The 23,178-nt window shown below is 36.1% G+C and overlaps 1 long non-coding RNA gene across 1 annotated transcript; it reads right to left on the reverse strand.

Annotated features, from left to right (window-relative positions):
* Positions 1 to 7,048: 7,048 nt before the first annotated feature.
* Positions 7,049 to 22,493, reverse strand: LOC116485343. Its single transcript, XR_004252854.1, has 4 exons — positions 22,109 to 22,493; positions 16,438 to 16,559; positions 14,061 to 14,170; positions 7,049 to 7,427 (listed from the first exon to the last, which is right to left on the reverse strand). It is a non-coding gene; the product is annotated as an uncharacterized LOC116485343 (long non-coding RNA).
* Between the last annotated feature and the right edge of the window lie 685 nt (positions 22,494 to 23,178).

Consider the following 23,178-nt stretch of genomic DNA (forward strand, 5'->3'; position numbering starts at 1 on the left):
AATTGAAGTTAGGTGGTTCCTTATTCTCAAGCAATGAAAATAGATACTGCTGCACATCCCAAGGACCACTGTAACTTCAGGGTTTCATCCTTTCCAGGCCTGCATGTATGTTTATATTTTGTTTGTTTGTTTGCTTTAGGCTCTGATTTGACTTGGTTATGAACTTATATGGATTAAGTACAGCAATGTTTGTCTATTTCTATCTAATGTACCACAAAATAACTAGTGTTTCAAAATAAATATAATTTCCAAAATTAAATTAAATTAAATTAAATTAATATATATATATATATGTTCTATTTCACAATAGCAGATTTCAGAGTGTTACAATTAGTGTTAAAATACACTATCTCATCATATTTATATGATGAAGTAGAGCATTATATAAAGACTTTGCTGGATCCCCAAAGGATTATGATGGTTTACTTCCTATCAAAAAGAACAGCTCTCATATAGACAAACAGGTTTATAATAAATACATGAAACATGAAGAATAAAGTGACTCTTGAGATCTTTGAGTCCAATATGGACATTCTAAAAAATAAATAAAAATGCCATTTTTACTGCATAGCTGTGAGTCCAAAAAACTCCCAGTGTGATAAATTTTGAAAAAATATATTTTTTCTTCTATGAGCCAGAAATATGCTTAATGAATATCTCTCTTTATTCTTCTATATATCAGGCCTACTGATATATAATATATGATATATGAACATCATGTTAAGTCCTGAATACAAACAGTGAACCATGAAGAACATTTTGCTTTTTTCAAAACTACGAGTATTCAGCATGCTACAAAAATCGCTTGACGCCTGGTGAGTGTGGCTCTTATGATGTTGTGCATCCAGTTCAAGCACTCAAAATCTCCCCACATTGAGAAAGACAAACTCACTATAGAGTATATACATATTAAGTGTTGAAGATAAATATTCTTTAAATCAACATGCAGTTATACTTTTATTATTTACCTGAATTCCATTTCATGGCCTGGTCAGAGTCCTTTTTATTTGTGCCATTTGCCTTCAGGCATGTTTCAAAGTGAGCTGAGAATAATTTTTACCTGTGATACATTTGTTAATAGGTAAATTATGCCTTTGTCAACTGAATCTCAGGGAGATTCAGATGTAGACTTCCGGATGGCCGAAGAATCAGAATAGGTGTTGGTACAGGATTGGGTCGCCTCCTCCGGCGGGGTCAAAGAATGTGGTGTTTAGGTTTCGGTCGGTTAGTAGTATTGTGATGCCAGCGGCGAGAACGGGTAGCGATAGGAGGAGCAGAATAGCGGTGATTAGGACGGATCAGACGAAGAGTGGGGTCTGGTATTGTGAGAGTGCGGGGGGTTTTATGTTGATGGCTGTGGTGATGAAGTTAATGGCTCCGAGGATGGAGGAAACACCGGCTAAGTGGAGCGAGAAGATGGCCAGGTCTACTGAGGCTCCAGCGTGAGCTAGGTTGCCTGCTAGAGGTGGGTACACGGTTCAGCCTGTGCCGGCGCCAGCTTCTACGGTGGATGAGGCGAGTAGTAGGAGGAATGAAGGTGGGAGGAGTCAGAAGCTTATGTTGTTTATTCGTGGGAATGCTATGTCGGGGGCGCCGATTATTAGGGGGACTAATCAGTTGCCAAACCCTCCGATTATGATGGGTATCACTATGAAGAAGATTATTACAAAGGCGTGGGTGGTGACGATTACGTTGTAAATCTGGTCATCACTTAGGAGGGTTCCTGGTTGGCCTAGTTCTGCGCGGATTAGCAGGCTGAGTGCTGTGCCGATTATTCCGGCTCATGCCCCGAAGATAAGATATAAGGTACCGATGTCTTTGTGATTGGTAGAGAATAATCATCGATTGATGAAGGTCACGGGTAAGATGGCTGAGTGTTAAAGCGTTAGGCTGTAGTCCTTTTTACAGAGGTTCGATTCCTCTTCTTATCGGCCCCGTGGTGAAGTTCATGTTGAGTTGCAAGCTCATCGATGCACATGAGAGTGTGCCGGGGTCTTAGGCAGAAGCCAGTGGGCTAAGGCGTTTAGCTGTTAACTAAAACTTTACGGGATCGAAGCCCGTCTGTCTAGGGAAGGCTTTAGCTTAATTAAAGCGCCTGGTTTGCATCCAGGAGATACAGGTTAGTGTCCTGTTTTCAGTTTATTAACTGAAAAATAAGGAACTTAACTTTTTCAAAACTATACATTTTAAGTTGGTTCTCCTCTGCAGTACAGTTTGTTTGTTTGTCTGTTTGTTTGTTTTCTTTGCTATGGGGAGTGATGTCTGTTGAAGACAGGCTGAATGAAAATTATTTTGACATCTTTGCTGAAAGAATTTTAAGATGCTTTTTGTCAGCTGCAATTACATTGTTGGGTAAAGAATCCAAAAACAATTGTCTCATTAGTAAGTGTTTCAGAAAAATCTGCCATCCATTGTGACAAGTTATATTAGATGTTGTAAATTTCCTTACAGTCAGTGACAGCTTTAATATACATAAATATATCTTTTCCCTATGTATGCCGAAAATCCTTAGCATTTTAGTTTATAACCTCATAAATTAAATTAGCAATTATCAACTTAATTCTCAGAGGTAATTTTTTCCTATGATTGCAGTGATGGAAGAAACTTATTGTCATTAATACCAAATACAGCTGTTTATATATTTCATATCTATGTAGAAAAAAAATATGCTGTTCAAAACAATTTGATTTTACTCCAACAACTTTTAAATACCCAATTTTTTCAGACAGAATTACTTTGTGTTTTCTGTATTTCTGTGGTCTGCATCCCTCTGCATTTCTGTGATCTGACCCTGTTTTAAATTTGTAGGTGTGATGTCATGATGTCCAAAGACTGACTTGTGTGTTCTTATGAGGAGGATGTCTTTTTGATGTAAATTAATGGAAAGAGATGTTAAGGAGTTTGCAGGACAGGATGGAGGAAAGAAGGCAGACAGATATTTATCCTTTAAAATTACTTCTAGGAACATTAGTGAAATAGTGTGAGAGTCTTCATATACAGGTTCCTACCATAAAAAATCATGTTAAGTCCTGAATACAAACAGTGAACCATGAAGAACATTTTGCTTTTTTCAAAACTACGAGTATTCAGCATGCTACAAAAATCGCTTGACACCTGGTGAGTGTGGCTCTTATGAGTTATTAAATTAATAGCATCACCAGAATGTACTCATCTCAAATATGTATGTAACTCGAAGAAAGTGCTATATTGCTGTATTTGGTCTCATTATAACACGATTATTTGGAAATCTGTATTTGGAAACATTCGTCAACAGTAGACACAAGATTGAAAATAGCATGAAAGTTACTCATTTGCCTTGATTTTATTGCTAACATCTTCACATAGATTGTACTACGTGCAGTGGTCAGTGATAACTTCCATGGTGTTGGGCAAGGTAGCATACATCTTGTCCCTCTATCACATATTTTGTCAGCTGGATGAATATACCTTCTGCAGAGAAGATGCATGCATGGTCCATAACTGTCCCAAAGTGAACACATGGTAAAAGTGATCTGTTCCCCACAGAGTCCTTTTCCTCTTTTCCTCCAGAGTCCAATTTTCTCTTCATCTCTAGAAGATACACAACAAGATTATATGCCAATACATTGTCTAGATACATAATAAGTTTTCCTTCACAACATGAATGACATATTTCAGTAAATCTACAAATTACAAAGGATGTCCCTTTTAGTAAAGTTGTTCAACCATTGAATTACATGTACTTTCTTGTTTTACTTTTGGGACTAAGAGGTATTTTTTGATAAGAACCACAAATTTGTGTTCTAAATGTGAATAAATCTTATGAAATATGAAACATAAAATTCTGCACACTATTACTCAGATTCTGGATCAGAAGTTTCATAGTCTTTCTGTATGTTTTCCTGTTCAGTTTTGATATATAATAGATAACTATTTTAGGCATATTTGTTAACAACCGTTTCTCTGCTGACAAGGCTAAGGTTTCTGTCTTCACTGCCATGTTTTAAATGTTGTATCTATAACTCATTTGTTCTACTCATGTTCTGCTCAAGTACTACTCATGTAGTACTTCATTAGTTCTTTGTTGCTTCAAGTACTTTTCTTCTGAAAAATAATGATTTTCAAAGTGCAGTGAATGAAAATTCAATTTGGCCCTGCCTTAAAGATTTAGAATGTCTCATTGCCTGATCCAATCTTTTATTATTATTGTTATTATTATCATCACCATTATTATTATTAGTTATTATTATTATGTGGTCAGTATGCGGTAACAGAGCTAATGTTAGTGAATCTGTAATATTTCACTCTTGTTTAGATTTTATAACATGTATTGAAGTGGAATATAACTAGACCAATGAAAGTCCCAGAAAATCATTAAAGAAAACCTACATCCCTTAAAAATCCTGTTCTCAGAAAATGAGTACCCTCCAGAGGAAAGAACACTTCTTGCCAGGAAAGGAAATCTTTATTCTGCGCCAGGACAATGGGCTGTCCTTGATAACCTTGCTCTTATACGTTATCTACCTGTTACCTATCCACTCTTTGATTTTGAATTTATTTTATTTGACAAGACAACCTGTGGGGTTTTTGCTTGAAAATACAGCAATAATTTATATTTTCAGTACTGACGTGTCATTTTCATTTACTTTCTCCTGTTCTCAAATACTAACAGCATACATTAACTATGGAGAATGTCTTTTTCTTTCCACATCTTGTCCTTCTGTATCTGCAGGATCTGGATAAGTTCCTAGTTATTGCATCATATTTGCTATTTTCAGAATCAAAATAGGAGTTCATTTCCTGTCAGGTTATTTTGTGGGAATTGTTGTCATTCATGACATAAAGGATTATTTTCTTCCTCTTCTACTGCCACATGCCAAAACAAAGTGATCTACTACTTGGCAAGTTCATTTCCCCAAACTTCTGAAATTCTAGAATGATCGTGTTTACTTCTTTTGTCACTCAAGTTGTTTTTTTTGTTTGTTTGTTTTGTTTGTTTGTTTGTTTGTTTGTTTCATAACCAAATCTCAATGGCTTTTTATGTGATCAAAGTTATGACATTCATCCACGTGATTCATATCAGATCTGTTGTCGGACCTAGATCCATTTTTCATCTCTTGACTGTTCAAGTGATTAAAAAAATGGGTTTTCTACTTTATAACATATCGGACATTTCTTTAGAAGAACCATCTTAGTAGTTAAGACTAGGTAACGAGATACTAATAGCATTAGGTAACTATCGCAAACACACCTCCTGTACCTTCATTTATCACTTTCCCTTGTAATGCAGATGCTGAACCTCCGAACCTCTGAACCTCCGAACCTCTGAAACATAATCTTCAGATAGCAGAAAAGACTGCTCATCGGGTTTATATATTACAATTCATGACTCTAAAAGGTCACAGACAAACACTGAATATCCTTGTTTCTACTGTTACATAGTCTTTAATTAGATCTTTCATTAACTGTGATAGTAAATGAATTTAGACTTCCTGTATGAGGAAACTTGTATTTATTTAATGTTATCAGATCACATGCCCTTTATATGTGTTTAGAAAAATGGTGATTATATATAGACATCTTCTGTGATATGGGGACCTCCCCTCCCCTCCCCTCCCCTCCCCTCCCCTCCCCTCCCCTCCCCTCCCCTCCCCTCCCCTCCCCTCCCCTCCCCTCCCCTCCCCTCCCCTCCCCTCCCCTTCCCTTCCCTTCCCTTCCCTTCCCTTCCCTTCCCTTCCCTTCCCTTCCCTTCCCTTCCCTTCCCTTCCCTTCCCTTCCCTTCCCTTCCCTTCCCTTCCCTTCCCTTCCCTTCCCTTCCCTTCCCTTCCCTTCCCTTCCCTTCCCTTCCCTTCCCTTCCCTTATGCTGTTGTTTCTGTTACTGTTTCTCTTTTACTCTTTTAAACTGTCTTTATACGAACCCGAAAGTTGTCTCACTTTCACTGTTCAGATTTTTTCCTCCGTCATGCTGAGAGGGGAGCTAGCAAGTAATAAGTAGTGCTTAGCTGCCAACTGGGGTTAACCCACAAAAGTACCTTAGATTATCAGTCCAGTTCAGAGGAATTGTTTTTCAGCACAAGGTTATGAGATTCTAAAATACAAATACTTACCTTACACTGTCTATTTCCTAGTGGAATTGTTATGAAATATTAATTTAATCACATTACATAAAACATAACATTTTGTGTTGCTGGAAGTAATGCATGTGCTTAGTTATATCAGTACTGGCTTGATGAAGGTGTCTTCCCTGAAGCAGCACATTCTGAAAATAAGGTTTGCCTCCAGAGTCATCTTTTCATTATTAGCACAGGGTAAGAATTCAAATGGTATGTGAAAATATATTGCTCCTTTGAGGATATCTGGTGAAGGACCAAGGCAACAAGGGATAATAAGAAAGGGAGGCAATGATGGGAACCAAGTCTGGTCAGTGGCGCTAATTTATGAGAGCACGTGAGTATGTGGGAATATTTATGCCAGTAGGGTTATCTGATGGAGGACTTCTAAGGTGGAAGACAGTCCCAAGAAACAAACCTCCCAGTCTCAGTACTTAGTAGGCTAACAAGCTGCAGGCACAATTTCCAGGAAGGATGAACCTGGCAACTGATAAGATCATGAACTTGATCTGGACTGGGAGGGTGCAGAAATTGCAGAGCTCTACAAACGCACAGAGACGTGCAGGGGAAAGGTGGAGCAGGAGGAACAAAGAGAGGGGACAGGTGGAAAAGGGTTAAAAAGAGCCAGTTGTGTTATAAACCAGGACCAGTCAGTGTGCTTGTCTGGCTGAGCCCTGTGCCTGATCACCACAGTCTCTTCTATTTTCTCATGAAATCTTTTCTCAACACTCTCTCTCTGTGTATTCACAGTCTCTCCTGTGTGTGCATGTGTGCTGAAGGACTGTGTGCCTGCTACTGGTGGGACCTGTCTACAGGAGTGAAACTGTTGCCAGCTCCTGGAGTCAGGCTCAGGGTCTAGGCCCTGCAGACTGTGGTGCAGATGAGTGGGGCCCTAGCACCTGCTAATGGAGCAAGTGAAGTCTTCTACCTCCAACCATGGGGTGGGAGCAGTGTGGGTTCCCAAACCAGCTGCTGGGGGGCATCAGCATAAGTAAGCAGAGTGCAGGACTACGCTACATGGGCAGCTGAAGCAGGGCTGTGGGTGCTGTACAGACAGAGAGGATGTGCCAGTTCTTGCCAGGATCCACAAATGTGCTTGTGAACCTAGAGAGTGCTCTGTGTGTGTGTGTGTGTGTGCCTGCACATGTGACCTTCTGTGTCTAGCAGCCAGAGATGAGGAAGAGCACTCTGCTGACTGTGTCAGTGTTACGTGCGTCCTGGGAGAAAGTGCTGTTGAAGGCACAATATGAACCCATGCTGACATGGGTTGTGTCAGTGTCCTGTCTCTGTGTTTCTTCTTCTCTAGGATACGTACTCGGCGTTGGCACTGCTTGAACCTGTAAAAGGGAAAGCAGCAGCCAGTCCCCAGCCTGGGCAGACCACAGGCCGGACAGGAGCATTTGTGGTCTGAAGCGGCTAAAGGAGGAGGCAGCCACATTCTTTATTTCACATAACAGGAATCAGCTCTTGTTACAGATTCATGTCTAAGTCTCTTTCTCCTTCTGCCTCTCTCTCTCTTTTCCCTCTCTCCAAGGAGTTATATTCACCTTTTCCTGTTATCCTAAAAAACAGAATATGTTAAAAGTACGTGTTTGCTGAAAACTCTTTGTAATACAGACTTCTAATGAAAAGTTTGACAAGTGTTTAATAATAATACTAAACGGTTATTATAATGACACTGTAAAAATGTGAACCATCCCTACGTTATATACCTTCACACTAGTAAATTGTTAAATTGCTAGACATTAAACTCAAATTAGAAAAATCAAGCATTTTGTTGAACAACTCAAACAATACCAGAAACATCATCAAAGCTCATCTGCAACAGCAATTCTGCTTTTCCAGGGGCATCCTTTTGGTGTTAAACAGTAGTTATGATGCCAGTAATGATTCCAGTGCATCTCTGATTCAGAGATTACAAAAAGACTTGCATTACATGTAATAACCCTCTACTTACTATTTGCTTCACACACTCTGTTAAATATTGTCAGTACATTTTGGGCTGTGATTATTACAGAAATAGATTCTTAAAAATCTACCTGTGTTCACAGATCAGTTCATACCAGAACAAGAAATGTGGTTAATACATTAGTATTTGATTTCTTTCGGAGATTAAGTTCCTTCTAGACTTCCCCTAAAAGAACAGTCTCTTCCATCAAGTTTTGGGTGGAACTATCCCACTTATTATTTTGGGTTGTTACTGTTGGGTTCCAACCACTATAACATGAAGTGTCAAAGTGCCAGAGTCTGAGAACTCTGTAACTGTGTCACCTCTGAGAACACAAGACTGAAGTAAATTCCAAATTTATACTCCTTAAGTTGTGTTATGTTGCATGGGATAAGTATATCTTGACTTGAATATTCCTCATCAAAATGGAGATCTAACATTCTACTAAGGAAATGCAAATGTCTTAGTACTGGACTACAGGTTTGTCAGGACTAGTACACATATCCCCATATTTATGACTTTTCAATGTCATGGTGTTTTTTTTGTTGTTGTTGTTGTTGTTGTTGTTGTTGTTTTGTTTTTAGATACTGATATAGAGATACATATATTTTCCATAACTAAAGATATACTATATATATATATATATATATATATATATATATATATATATATATATATATATATATGTTTTACATTATGAGGAATGGTTGTGTGGGCCAAAATGCCATACTGGAATTCTTATGGAATGGGTATGCTGCTACATAAAACATTGATTAGGGTAATTATAATGCATTTCAGTATCATACTGAGGCATAAATCAACATGTTTTATAGTTTTGCTTTTAAAGGATGTCCAGAAAACCCTTACATGTTCAGCTGGCTTTTAAGATATAAGAGTATGTTAAACAAGCAGTGTTTTATTATTTAAAGTGTTGTTGGTGATTCATGGTCCTTAGAAGACCACACACATTTATCCTTGCAAAAGTAACTTTTCTTGTAATTGTTCATCGCATATGAAAGAATATGAATTAAAGAAAATACACGAGTGATAAAACATGAGCATGAGGGACTCTGGAGGTTCTTTTTATATTTCACAGATGTTTCAATGTTCATTTAACCTCCAGACAAGTTTGTTGTCTTAAAATTAAATTGTCCCACTCAATCACAATGAATAATGTTAAAAAAAAGGTATGGCACATCTGATCCCTTTCAGGGTCAAATCTTCAGGTAGTGTCAAATGGAATACTTTTTTTGTTTGTTTGTTTTTTTGTTTGTTTTTCTGTTGACAATAAATATTTTCCATGTAAGTTTTCATTAACATTAATGTTTCATTAATCATAACCTGCTTCATAATCTAGAGAAATGCATATGGAGAAATTAATACAGGTTTGAGGGATATAGCGATGTGTCACAATTATTTCAATTATTTCTGAAAGCACTGGAATGCTGTTTTGAGTGAAGTTTTCAGAAAAAAAAAAAAAAAAATCTGGTTGACCATGAGAAAAAGCTGACAGAGAAAAAGCATGAGAAAAGCTGACAATTTTCTTAAAGCTTTTAAACTTCCAAGTATTTCCTAAGAAGATCATGGCAAAACACCTTTCTTCACTTCTCTAGGACCTTAGTCATTTATCCCAGTAACAGACCACGAGGACATGTCAGATGTTTGATATAAGGAGGAATAAAACAGCTTTTTCTTTAGGACTGATATCAAACACCTCAGAAAAATATAGTGTTTTAGGGCATAAAGATGCATGTGGACTTATTGGGAGAATGTTAATATAGACATGTATAGATGAGATAGTCCAAGAACACAGCATGGGATGATATAAAGCAAATGAAAACAGATAAGATAGGCTGTAGAGATATTTTTATCTAACTAGTTTGCAAAAAAAAAAAAAAAAAAAGAAAAAAAAAAAGATGATTTAATTTAAAGATGATGCAAAATTATAAAGTAATTAACTGGATATGGCAGACTTCTATCACACTGCATGCTTGTTTCTCCCATTTAATACAAGTTTTGAAAGAAGGGTTGAAACTAATCAACTAGGCCAAATCTTCTTGAAAACAAAGTTATTTGTAGGTATATAACATGCAATTAAATGTGAGGTGGCATTTACAGTCTGAGTTAGGTTGGACAGATTAGATTACCATTAGAACTAGACACAAATGATAACATGATTCCGTATAGTAGAATGCATACGAACCTGACTTTTTCAATCTAAAAATAATATTAAAAGAACAGAATGACTAAGAAGGGCTTTAAAATGATAAGCAAGATTTAAGTATAGAATGAGACTTAAAAAGTAGATAGAGAAACAGAATACATAGTAAGAAATAATGTTGTGATAAGAGGTGTGATGACATTTAAATCAAGGAAAAGCCAGGGACAGTAAAAATTAATAAAACAAAAATGTACAGATGTACACAGACATGAATGCACATTTCTAGATAACCATTCACTTTTTTTTTTTTTTTCAAGTGCTGTCTTCCCCTAGCTGATTATTACAGCCTTCCCCTTGTTAAGTCAAACAGTAGAATTTGTGTACATTTTTCCTTTTTTTTTCTTTTTACATTTTGTATTACTATCAAATATTCAAAGCACTTACCATCAGTAGTTGTATGGCCAAATGTGCTGCAAGGCATTGTGAACATGATATAATGACAATAATGTTTTTTAAAAATGGTTGAATAAAGATAAAATTCTAATTGCTACACAAAAGGTTGTATGACTATAATTGTATTAGATACTACTTTAGTAGTCTAGAACAAATTTAAACTGTGTTTATAATACTTCTTTCCAGGTCAAATATACACAAAGGTGTTCTCATATCATTATTGTAAAGAGTAGGTATTTTAAAATTAGGTTGTTTGAAAAGGAAGGGGAATATGAATCATAAGGGTTCAGCTTCGTGCAAAGGTTTTGGGGTCTGCCAATAGGAGTCATCATGCAATTATCTCCTCAGTCATACTTAGATCATAGATTATTCTCCAAATTTCCTGTTTTTTAAGATGTAAAAAGTATCTTTTAGCCTTATGTCCATAGCAGTTCTTCCCTTGAAAAGAAATCTTGATCCCTTTTCATGGCTTTGAGTCAATGGGAATTGAGTGAGAATAATCAACATGCAAAAAAATGTTTTAAACTTCATGTTAGGCTTACTTATTGCATTAACCCGTGGAATACTTGAAAGAGAATTAGGATAATATAATTAAACTTGACATGAGTTTGAACAGTTTTCCTTTACAATCTGTGGGTATAATCTATTTAAACCTCTTGTGCCTACAAAACTAGGACAGAATCCTCACAAAAGGTTATATGGAGGTTCTTTATCATTTTAATAGATGACTTATTGTAATAACTTACAGAATACCTTAAATAAATAAGGTGAATACTCAAAGACAGTTAGCACGAACTGAATTTTTATTCTCTTGACCTCTTTGAGTATTTTTTACAAATAGGTTGATCAAAGAGAATTGTGTTATGTCAGTGTCAAGCATTCTTGAAAATGTCTAGTTTTGAAAGTTCTTGTGATCTAAAGTACATTTCAATGAATAAGAAAAAAATATTACTACTTATTAAAAACAAACAAAAAAATCCCATCGTTTTTGATTAGAAGAAGCTTTTTACCATCTTTTACTAGTATTTTAGTATTTGAGGAAAAAATTGATTACAGATTTCTTATGTAATCATTTTGTGAGTAGCAAAGATATTAGGAGGGGTTTAGAGAAGTGTACTATTTTACTGGGTTAAAAATCAGAACAGCTTGTGAAGGCACAGCATGAGCATAAGCATTCCCCTACTGTCCATGAAGGAAGTATACAAAATCCTGGATGCAAGCATGTAACAATTAACCACTTGCTGTTACCCAAAGTTTCTGTTTCTCCATGGGATGATTAAACTTTGTAGAGTCAAATGCATGTTATACTTTCTTACATCATCTGATGTCTATGGTCAAAACTTCAGGGTGAAATAAGTACTTGGTGTACCTCTCCATACTGTAGTCCATTTTGATTTTAACCAAAGAGTATGCTGTAAAACAGTAGAAGAATTTGACAGTCATACATGCATGACATTTTATCATTACACTTGTTAACAAACTGTCTTAAAAACTCATCTTTACCTATTTTAAGAAGTCTTGGAAGTGCAAAGAAAGAACAAATTTATACAATGTTAATCAAATTTAAGCTGACTAGAAGAAATCGTGAATATGTAAAATTTCTATTGGAAACATTAAGATTTTTCAACCCAATATGCAAGCTGAAAGAAAACCACTGTTTATTGTTTGGCAGTGTTTGGTACCAAGAAGACTTACAACTTGTGAAAAGATTATGTGTTTTTGTCATTATCAGACTAATGAGCTAAAGCTCTCAGCCTCCAGATGTACTTTTCAAGGATGAGAAAAATATTATGATGTTAATTTAACAATGTAGTAGTTTGGTGGCATATGACCTGGGAAAAATGTCTGTGATTGGCTTCAATCACAGTTTTGCAGTGTCATTATAATAATCATTGACAAATTAATAGTGGTAGGTATTGTTGGTATATCATTGGAAATGGTGGAGAAAGGGAGGACAACGCACAAGACAGGACACAGCTCCTTACAGAATGGTAGGATGACTTTCACTTTAATTTTCTTGTCATTGAACCATAAGAGAAATTTTCTTTCATTCTTTAATAAAATTATAATTTAAACATAATTCTAATGAAAAATGTATTTAATTTTAAAGTCTCAATGCCTACATTAAGAAACCAATTTTAACATCACTTAAACAAAAGGGAACTGAAAATCTCCTGATAGAGTTCTATTTTTAATCAAAAGAACAAAAACAAACAAACAACAACAAAAAATAAAACCCCCAAACCTCACCACCACCAAAAAAAAAACAACAAACACACACAACAAACCACATGCATGCACTATAATGTGAATCCTTGATTTCTAATTTGAAAAGAAAGCCTTCAAATACCATATTTTTTTTCCTTAGCATTTGTAATTCTAGATTTCATTTTTATACAGTGCTTTTGGAAACACTATCGGCAACTGGTGATAAAGCCTAAATATAGAGGATAAAGACTAACTGACAAGCTTAAAAGTAAACAGATACACTTCTTTCCTCTGAGGAATCCACTACTGCTGTTGTTGCTGTGCATACTAATACATCTTTTGACACTGACAGTGATGAGTGAGGTGTAATTTCAGATCGAGACAACAGACTCAAGGTCAAAAGCAATCCACTCAAGACAAATCCCATGACAGAACATAAGGACCTCGATTTAGAAAGTAACAGAATAAGCAGAGTACTATTGTTCTATCATTTGTTTTCTCATTTTCTATGTTAATTTATATCTGAGAGAATTTATAGTTATGATTGAACTTAGAAGGGAAGGTAACCGAATAAAGTAGGAAAGCCAAGCTGGAGCTCTTGAAATGCCAAGCCATTCAAGTGTTACTCTCTGAATACACATGCATATATAAAGAAAATGTTCCATAAGGTGTCCCCAGTGAACCTAATCATCACTCCAGTCACAGTGCCCAAACCCATTTACCACTAGTGTGGACATCTTTGCTGTGTCCTGCTATGGAGAGAGAAAGGGTTGATAGCTTGTCCTGAGGGGCAGATTCAGGAAAAAAAGGAATGACAAAGAGAAGGGTGCTCCAAACAGCTCTTATAGAAATGATTAGTCCCACACTTGCTTGCTTTTAACTATCACCTGTAGAGCTCCCCTAGGAATTACTACCTTTTGCCTCTGTTGTGTATCTTGTGGTACATGTATATCTATTCCTGTATGGCCCTGAGCACTTCCTGCCTTGGTCAAAAATTTTAGAAACCCCCCTTGCCTCATCTTTTAAACACTGAGGAGACTGACAAGGTAATAACTATGGATGATCTAAAGTCATTCTTCCATATCTTCCTGTAGAGGAGAACTAAAAAGGGAAGACATAGTGGTCCTCGTATTATTTGGAAATAAGCAATATAATGCATTATTTTTTTTTTTCGTATTAATACTTCCTACAGACACTTACATTGAAGGTCCAATGTCTACAGTTCATGACCAAGGGAAGAGTGGAATAATCTCCTTTCTTGGAAGGCTGTGTTCAGTGTTCACAGATCTCTGGTCAGAGAAGAGCTCTTCCTAGGAATGTGCATCAAAAAGGAAGCAAATGTCTAACAGTGGTGGGTACATTATTTCCCCATATATACTGCATAGGGAATTATAACTGCTAATCCAAAAGCTTTAATTTGTGATTACAATATACTGACGAACAGTATAATCTTTTCAATCTAAAGCCAACCCTAAATGACATTACATGCAAGTAAATTACAACCTTGATGTTAACTGACTACGTATATACACATATGCACTGGTGTTTCTCTGATTGAGAAGTGATCTAAATATCCCTGTAATTTAACATTTTAACTGACCAGAAATGGTATCACCAACCCTGGATCCATAAAATCAATCCAAAGACTTTCTCTGTTATTCCAGATCTCTCTCTTTTTTTTTTTTTTTTTTTTTTTTTTTTTTGATACAACTTTTATTTGGGTCCTTTGACAAGATCCAAATAAAAAATGAGTTATGTTTAAATGAAACTATGTAATAGTTACTCATATTGAACTCATCAGCCAATAATGTTTAAGGAAAAGGCCAACAACAGTAGAATTTTTGATATACAGTTATGAAAGCGATTAGACTCCAAAATGTCTCTTACGGTGCAATACCTGGTATAGATTTCTTTCTGAAAATGTAAAGCTCAGATCCTCACCATCCTTTTTGTAAAGAGGCATAGATGAATTGTGCTCCCCATTGAGGAGAAATCAGCTTTCACACCAACAATGAACGTAGACAGAGAATAAACCAAAAGATCAAAGATCATATCAGTAGCTATGCATCTACAGAAGAATTACTTACTGAAGTGGTGAACGTTCTACCTCAGACAAAATAGGTATTCATCTTCTACAAGTAAATTTCAAAAGGCAGGCCAGAAAATCCAGTTACAAAACTAATCACAATCAGATCGTAAAAGCATAACAGAATAACTACATGTCAGTACTTTGTTGAAATGAATAACACCAAAAGTATTGCTAGAAAAATCTGCACAAGTGCTCCAGTAAGCCAATCATGTGGCCAGAAAGGGAGGAAGATAGTACAGTATATATGTTTCACAATGGCCTCCAAATACAGATTCTGACCACAGTATTACCAGTCATGAACCACTCAGATGTCATTCACCATCTGTGGTGGTTTCACTCTGTTGGACAGCTAAACTCCACCACAACAGCTCTCACTCCCCCTCCTCAAAAGGAGGGTGGGGGGAATAAAGTACAACGGGAAAGAAAAAAGCTCATGTATGAAATAAGGATAATTTACTTAAAGGGAAAAGACAGGGAAAAATAAATAAATATATAAAGCAAAGCCTTCTGGAATAAATGAGAGAAAACAAACAAACAAACAAAGAAAACATTATTCTCTACTTCCCCTCAATGAGCAATGTTTGACTATGTCTTGGGAAGCAGGGCCTCAATGTGTGTAGTTGTTGTTCAGGAGGACAGACATTTTCATGTGGAAAGTTCCTCCTTCTTCTCCTTTTCCAGTATTTATTGCTGTGTGACATTCATACAGTATGGAATATTGCTTTCATTAGTTTAGGCCAGCTGCCTGCTGTCCTCTACCCACCTGTTGCCCACCCATGGCGTACTGGCTTTGAAGGGGTTTGGAGAGAGTCTTGATGCTGTGCCAGCACTGTTCAGCAATAGACAAAGCATTGGTGCATCATCAGTGCTGTGATACCTAGCTACCAGTGCAGAGCACAGCTCTACATGGGCTGCTGTGCGGAAAGCCACACCCACTCAGGCCATGCCATCTACATATGTAATGACAACAAAAAAGATGGTTAAAATATATGTTTAAAATATGTGTCCTTAAACTACTGGGAACCAATTAACAGGGGATGCAAAAAAGGGCACCCTGGCCTTAAGTATGTGAAATTCAATTTGTAGAACAATCTCACAGAACAGGCAAAATTAAACATTTCTTAATAAAGATCATCTTGTCCTTATATATATAAAAAAAAAAATAAATAAAAAGTAGAAATGAAAACTATTACTTGTTATATAAACAAGTAATAAAGACTAAAACAGTTCAAACTGAAGTCCATATAGAGAAGAGAGTCCATATAGAGAATATAACCTAAGAGTTATATTTAGAAATTTATTTTTCCTGCTCCAATTTTGTCATGCAACAAATTTTAACCCTGTTGCTTACTCTAGCTCCTTACTAGTACCTCCTTACTCTACAGCTCTACAGACATTATAGGACTTCCACATTTATTCACCTAGCTGTCTTATCATCATTGCTGTCATTCAGGTAGACAAGAGACACATTCTGTCTCAAGCATTTACCTGGAACCAGTCCCACAAATCAGATGAGAATCAGGAACATCTCACTTGAATCCATGTCCATGTTGCTTTATCATTTAGTAACTAATGTTCCTCGTTCTGCCAGGAACAGATGAGTTTCCCATCTAGAAAGATATAGGAAATAATTTGGTTTACCAATCTGTGATAATTAGAATAAATTGAAGGCTTACATTTCAACATGAATATTGAGATCAGATATTACACAAAAATCCATGGTGAAAATCCCATCTATCACTGTTCACTGGCCTATTAGTTTTATCTCAGCTAAAATAACAGGACATGCCTAAATGCATTTTTAAACTTGAATTTTCCAGCACATTTTTTCTCTAACATAAATTTAATTATTTGTTTATATAAAGAAATAATTTAAATAAGAAAGTACCGTAATTCTGACATGTTAGATTTTTTTTTTTTTTTCATTTCTTAATTTTACACATCTAGTCAATTTCATTTTCCCCACTAAATGTTAATATTTGAGTGCTACCATATTTCTAAATGATGGAAGTACTTCCTCTGCCTTTGCAATCACTGCTTTTTGTTTTTACAGAATCAAGTATCATTTCATAGCCTCATCAAATATGGAAGCGGTTCTTTCGGGCTGTAAATCCTGTTTGCCTAGCCATGACTAGTCACTTTTCTTCAACACTAATCCCTTACCCCCAAGGGAAAAAAATGTAGAAAGAGAGAAAATACAGAAAGGATGGAAAGGTACAAGAAAGAAAAGAGAGCAAACAAAGGAGAGCAAACAAAAAACAGAAACATGATACAGACAACTTGAATTCCGGATGAGGTAGGAAAGAACAGTATCTCCCTTCATTTCATCTTTAAATGATTATCTTCTATTTCCACTTGAGCAAGGTGAAGTGGTATAAAAGTGGCAATATTTTCAAATGGAACTGAGAGTTCACATTTGGAAATAAGGTGTTTGCTTTATTTTTCACAAGTAAGTAATTCTAGTGATGGTTCATCTGAGGCCACAGTTGACATCCATTCATTTACGTTTTGGCTAGTGAACAATTTATTTTATCCATGTGATACTTCATTATAACACCACAAGAAGATTACACTGCACACAGAAAATACAATAAAAATAAACATACACATACACATGAACAAAAGCACAAAACCAAACTATTAAGAACAATAACAACAACAACAATCAATTCACTTGGAGAGATTTCTTCTAATGTGCAATTACACTCTTTTTAAAGATAATATAGCATAATATAATGACTTCCTACTCTTTCTCAAATCAGTTTCACTAAGAGTTATCAGATCTCACCAGAATTTTTATAATTTCCATAATTGTATGGATTCTAGATCCAAAACTAATATATAAGAAATATTAGCAGGTTACATCTTATATCTCTAGTCTTATTTTTGCTGTACCATATACTGTACCATATAATACTTTTTTTTCCCCACAAATTCATCACTTTTCTTTTCTCTACTGTGTCATAAAATTCAGAAGATTAAAAAAAAAAAACAAAAAAAAAAAAAAAAACAAACAAAAAAGATATATTGGTTTAGGAAAAACAAAACAAAACAAAACAACAACAACAACAAAAACACCACATCTTAGTCCTCTATTAAATTGATTGCTATTTAGTGGCTTTAATTTCTGTTTCAACCCTCTCAGTTATTGGTCATTTTTCAAGATATTTTAGCACTATTAAGTATGTAGGTATGGTGCATGAAAATATTTATATATATATGTGTTCCTTTGTGGGTTTTCTTATGCAAATGACAGTCTTGCAGAAAAAATACACATATATATGCACATGTACTTTCAATTAATTTGCTTAGTTTTGCTAACCTCCAAACATTCCTACTGGCTTTCTTAGACAGTGAGTATTAAGAAAAAAAAATACACTTGTACATGACTAGACTTTTTAAAAGTAGATTCCACCATAAACAATTGTAAAAGGCACTTTTTTGTTTTTCTTTGAAGGGGGAGACTGATTCTGTTCGAAGTGTTTTGAATTGAATTATTTTCCAATGAAAATAGAAGCCTTACTGAATAAATCAACTGGTCTTCATGTTTTTGCTTAACACTTAATGTATTCCTCCTGTATTTTTATGATAAAGACCATGTATTGAGCATTCATACCCAAATTATTCCAGTTTTGATGTTGGATCGTAAGACTGTCATCTAGTACGGAATAAACAAAGAGTGTCTGTGAGCAGCTGACCAATAAATTGGACTTAATCACAAATCCAATACAATTCAGAAAAGCATTGGGATATTGCTGGCTTCAATTTGAGAAAAAGGATTTTCATAGACAGTGTGCCAATCATCCAAAAGGATGGTTGAAAATAACTGTTGGATTGGCATATTAATGATCACAGGAGACCAATGTAAATGTCATGAACTATCGGGAAAGAATAAACTGAGCACTAATACTACTCCTCATCTGCTCCCCCAGTGCACAGATAAAAATTTTATCACAACAAACAGCATGGTAGTTTGCATGAATTATTAAATCATATGCATACAAGAGAGTTCGTAATTAAACAGAAAGACTTACTGAGGATTATCATAACTGACAATGACTAGAGCCTGCAAAGTCCAGCTATAAGTCAAGAGACAAACGTGTATGATTGCTTCTAATTTGTACGACAATTTGTGAGTTATTAATTTATAACACTTTTAGATGTTGCCACAGGGGAGTAGAATGTACAATTAGTCTTTCAGTATGCATATGTCAAACATGAATAATAAATGTTGAACATATAGCCTTATTTATATGCAAACACTTTTATCTGTCATAATAGGAATAACTTCATTGCAATAAACTATTTAATGCAGAAATTTAGTATAAATTGACTATGTTGTTCTTTATGCATTATTATGTATGAGCCCTTCTAATATGCCTTCTGTTATACATTTTTAGTAACAGAATCACATGTCTGCAACTCCCAAGGGCTTATTATGCATTTCAGTGATGAACAATCCAGCCTTAAGGTACTTAATTCAGATTATAAGGCCTATGACATTTAGAAAAATACTGGAGGTCCCTATTCAGCCAATTATATACACAAAGCCTTGCAGTGAGCTAATGTGCACAGAAGGTCTGTAGCTCTACTTCCTCACCAATCGTGAAAATCGTGTAGTTCATAGCAACAAGTAAGAGTTTTTAACTACTTGCTCCCTTCTGTTATCTGAGGTAGAGTGTGTCACACAGCTTTATGTTAGCTCTGTTCTTCTCATCTTATTTTATTTACTATAGCTTAATAGGTTGCATCAATCTTCTGCATTTTGACCATATGGTTTTGGGCAATGTTAAGGCTGTTAAGTAGCTGTCTGATTTTATTGCCACTTTAAAAATAAATAAACAAATAAAAGAGCAAGTTCATGGTCTCTGTGCTACAGTCACTAAAGCACCTAATTCTAAGATACAAATCTAACCCCAGTACAAAACTTACCAATAAGGAAAATTTGTATATAAATATATATATATATATATATATATATATATATATATATATTATAGTATGATTTATGGTTTACAAAAATCAATCTCAAATAAAAGTCCTCTGAGTTCCTCTGGGATATATTTTTTTGACTAATTACAAACAAGTTGTGACCATGATGAACTAAAGAAATGTTACCTCTTGCTCTACTGTTTAAAGATGATGTGGAGAAATTTCATTTCATCTGACTGTACACTGATTTCTTTTTCTTTTTTTTTTTTTTTTTTTTTCCTGTTCTATCTGTTTATCTCAGATTTAACTGTGGACTGTCTTTTGCTATTAGATTATGTGAAGCTCAGCATAATGAAGCTCAAGGTCTTCTGACATCTTAAGTGCTATAGGAATTCAAATAGCATTTTTTTATTTTTTCCCCTTGTGTCCACATCTGCAACACTTGGAAGTGACTGGTAAGCAAGAAGGCAATATGAATTATTTTAAATATTTTATGTCAAATAAAAACCTTATTTATGCAATGTGCAAAGCTGATTACCCTTTCATTTTTCAGTATTACATTGAAATATAATGTTTTGTTTTGTTTTATTTTTTATCTGTATTTGTATCACAAGACATATTATTAAAGGGTGTGCTTGAGGTCAAGAACTGTTTTTTATTTTAATAATAATGTATATTGGTGTAGTCACCAATAAACTGCAATAGTGTTTTCTCCTGAGGAAGAAGGACTATAGACAACATGTATATTCATATATTCCGTTGAAAATGGAGGTATTTCAGTCCCATGCATTTTGCAGCATTAAGGAGTTATTTGCATTAGTGCAATCAAATCAAGTAGAACTAAATAACTGAAGAAAAAATCTCTACCTGCCTTGGTTTATAGGACTTTATAAAAGAAAACAGTTTATGCTCTTGAATAAAATGTCTCACAAAGACATAAAAAAATCTGTATGTAAATCAAAAGATAACTATTAGTCACATAGGGAAAAAAGATACATAGTCATGCAAGTCATTAAGGTATACAATTTAAAACACGAGTATGGGTTTTCTTACATATTTTGATACAGGCATTTCTCCATAATTTCTATATTATAACAAAATAAGTTTTATTGCTTCTATTTTATAAGAAAATAAGTGCATTGCATATGCACTTGTATAAGCATTTGTATTTCATTTTATATGCACTTTGGAGACTCTAATATGACTTATCAAAAAGAATTCTTATCAATTAAGAATTCTTAAGAAATCTTAAGATCATAGATGGTTTCGGTTGGAAGGTTCCTTAAAGGTCACCTAGTTCCAACCCCCCATTACACTAGGTTGCTCAAAGCCCCATCCCACCTGGTCTTGAACACTTCCAGGGATGGGGCATGCACTGGATGGGGTTGCTCTGGGCAACCTGTTCCAGTGCCTCACTGCTCTCAGACTAAAGAATTTCTTCCTTACATCTAATCAAAATCTACCCTCTTTTACTTTGAAACCATTACCCCTTGTGCACTCCCTGATAAAGAGTCACCCCAGATTTCCTGTAGGCCCCCTTCAGGTATTGGAAGGCTGCTATAAGGTCTCCCCATAGCCCTCTCTTCTCCAGACTGAACAACCCCAGCTCTCTCAGCATGTCTTCATACGAGAGGTGCTCCAGTCTTTTGATCATCTTTGTGGCCCTCCTCTGAATTCGTTCTAATCTTTCCATGTCCTTCTTGTGCTGGGAGCTCCATGTCCTTCTTGTGCTGGGAGCTCCTGAGCTAAATGCAGTACTCTATATGGGATCTCACAAGTGCAGGGTAGAGGGGGAGAATCACCTCCCTCGACCTGCTGTCCACACATGCTTCTTTTGATGCAGTCTAGGACATGGCTGGCTTTCTGGGCTGCAAGCACACATTGCCAGCTCGTGCTCAGCTCATCAACCAACAACCTTAAGTCTCTCTCATTAGGGCTGCTCTCAGTCCACATTACCCAGCCTGTATTCATGTTTTGGATTGTCCCAACCAAAGTACAGGACCTTTCACTTGGCCTTGCTGAACCTCATGAGGTTTACAGAGGCCTGCCTCTCAAGCCAGTCAAGTTCTCTCTGAATGTCCTGATTCTTGACATCCCTTGGATGTCAAGGTCTCTCTGGATGGTATAGACACACAGCTTGGAATCACTGGCAAACTTGCAATCTTGATGCACTCTACCATCAGTGTCGCTGACAAAGGTGTTAAACAGTGGAAGTATCAATACCAACCTCTGAGGAGCACCACCAATCTCCACCTGGATATCAAGCTGTTGACTGCAACTCTTTCAGTGTGAACATCCAGCCAATTCCTTATCCACTGAGTGGTCCATCTGTCTAATCCATATCTATCAAATTTAGAGAAAAGGATGTTATGTGGGACAGTGCCAAATGTTTTGCACAAGTCCAGGTAGATGATGTCAGTTGTTCTTCCCTTATCCACAACTGCTGTAACTCTATTATCAAAAGGCCACCAGTTTTGTCAGGCACATTTTGCCCTTAGTGAAACCATGCTGGCTGTTGCCAATTACCTCCTTATTTTCCATAACCCTTAGCTCATACTTAGATTCCAGGAGTTTTCTACTCCATGACCTTGCCAGGCACAGAGGTGGTACTGACTGGCCTGTAGTTCCACAGGTCTTCCTTTTATTCCTTTTTAAAAATGGGGGTTATGTTTCTTACTTGTGGAGCTTGAGTCACTAGTCATCAAAAATCTTCATTGTGATTTGTATAAGTTTTTCTTGCCTTTGTTTAAAGGTATAGGCTCAGAGAAATTCTGAGTGCATGCTCAGTGACAGATGGTTGCACCTTGGAGGCAGATAGCCTTTGGGATGGCGGTGTGTTTTGGCGTTATAATGGGATTATAATGAGCAAAGTTGACCCAAAGGACATAATTTGGTTATCAGTTAGAATCAGGGCTGGCCATGCAGTTCTGCAATACCATTTGGTTCTCCCTGAAGTTGTGGGAGTGTGGCCATGGGGGTCAACAAGCCCCAGGACTGGTGATAACATCAGACTCTTAACCATGAGGCCATCAGGAGAGTTTAGAGGGAACAAAGAAGGGTGATTCAGGAGACAGAGACGCCTCTTTGCCTTGTTGTCTCCAGTTGTTTGTTCTCCAGGCCCTTAGGGCTGGGTGTTCCCTGTTGCTGGGCAAAGTTCTTGACCAATGAATACTTAGCGGAAAAGTACTGCTGTGGGGCAAATGGTATAAGAAGGGAGCCTGTCCTCAATATGGGGATGCAACAAGAGAAGGAGGTTATGCCCTCAGTGTGAGAGATGAAGGTAGGCCCTCAGTAGGA

The sequence above is a fragment of the Aythya fuligula genome, chromosome 2 (assembly GCF_009819795.1).
Source record: "Aythya fuligula isolate bAytFul2 chromosome 2, bAytFul2.pri, whole genome shotgun sequence".
NCBI lineage: Eukaryota > Metazoa > Chordata > Aves > Anseriformes > Anatidae > Aythya > Aythya fuligula.